Here is a 1,409-nt window from a genome sequence, read left to right on the forward strand (position 1 = left end):
CAATACAAACAAGGAATTAATCAAGTGAAGCGTTACCGATCAGGCAGCAATAGAAATCCAGGCAGTGCAAGATGTGTTTTAGCTCTCCGCTTCCTACTTCTACTGGGAGACCTGCACGCACCGATGGCCTGGCTGATGGGGACAGCTTGCAGGACTCTGCTGTTCACTGACCAAGTTGCCTATTCTAGTGTTTTCAGTAATTAGATTAACCAGGACACAGTGAGTGTATGGTGAAAATTATATGGAAATGTATTTTACGAAAAAGGGAAAAAAATAAAATTGTCAGTGATCAGATTTCAAAAGTGAGTGTTGTTTCCAGACCAAATTTCAAAACTCAGCTGAATATATTTAGAACTCCCATTCTGTTTAACGTAGTTAAATATTTTCTGTAGTTATAGTCACAGTAAATCAGCAGCTAAAGGGGAGCAGTTCTTCCTTAGCAAGTTCTTTGCATAGAGAATGTACCTCTGCACCAAAGTCCAAGGACGTGTTTTTGCCGCAAGGACTGGTGGGTTTATATCTACTCTGCACTGGTGGAAATGGTTACTGCAGTCACAGGGCACCGGAGAAGCTGTCCAGCAGCAGGACTAGTAATTATTATTATTAAAAAAAAAAGTCTCATCTTTAATTATTTAAAAAAAAAAAAATAAATGTTTCAACTTGCCTGTATGGCCTATGCAGGAGCTGATCGTTACTGTAATATTGCTTTCTCCCTTAGGGATTCAAAAAACTTGCCTCCATCTTGCTGTGTTTTACTTTTTCCAAACTGGATAGCAGCATTTGTCAATTTTACACGTTTAATTTTTATGTACGTGTTCCTCAGCTCCTCTAACAAAACAGTATAATTAAACATTCAGATTTGCACTGCTCTTTGTCATACACGAGTTAAGTCTGGGGGGTTTGCCTTTGTTGAATTAATGGTATGTCATTTTTAGTTGTGTATGTAACATGAAAACGAGAGAGTACTGAATGGAAATTATCTATTGATACTGTTTAATGCTTTTTTAAGGCTTCAAATATAAATAAAAGTCAGTTATCTGCTATATATTATCTTTTTTCTCCCGTCACTAGAAAACACAGGATACTGAAGTATCCCCAGTTTCCTGAGAAGTGCTGATTACCTTCAAATCGTATTGATTAAAATAGTAATTTCTCTTTGATTCCAGTAGGATTTATCAGTGGCTGGCATTTCTGTGGAGCAGGAACATTTTTTTCAATCTTCTTGTGACATACAGAAAGTCAGTGTTGGTCCGCAATGCTCAGGCTATACCCAAGGCTTCAAGTGACAGCTAATGAAAGCCTAATTGATATTGTTTCTTCCCTAGAGTTTTTTATTTCAGTCAGTACACAGGATGAAGAGAGGAAAGTGGACTGAGGTGAAGTCAGGCTATGAGCAAGGGAATGAAGAG

This window comes from Haliaeetus leucocephalus, unplaced genomic scaffold (genome assembly GCF_000737465.1).
Source record: "Haliaeetus leucocephalus isolate CR32 unplaced genomic scaffold, Haliaeetus_leucocephalus-4.0 Scaffold751, whole genome shotgun sequence".
Lineage (NCBI taxonomy): Eukaryota > Metazoa > Chordata > Aves > Accipitriformes > Accipitridae > Haliaeetus > Haliaeetus leucocephalus.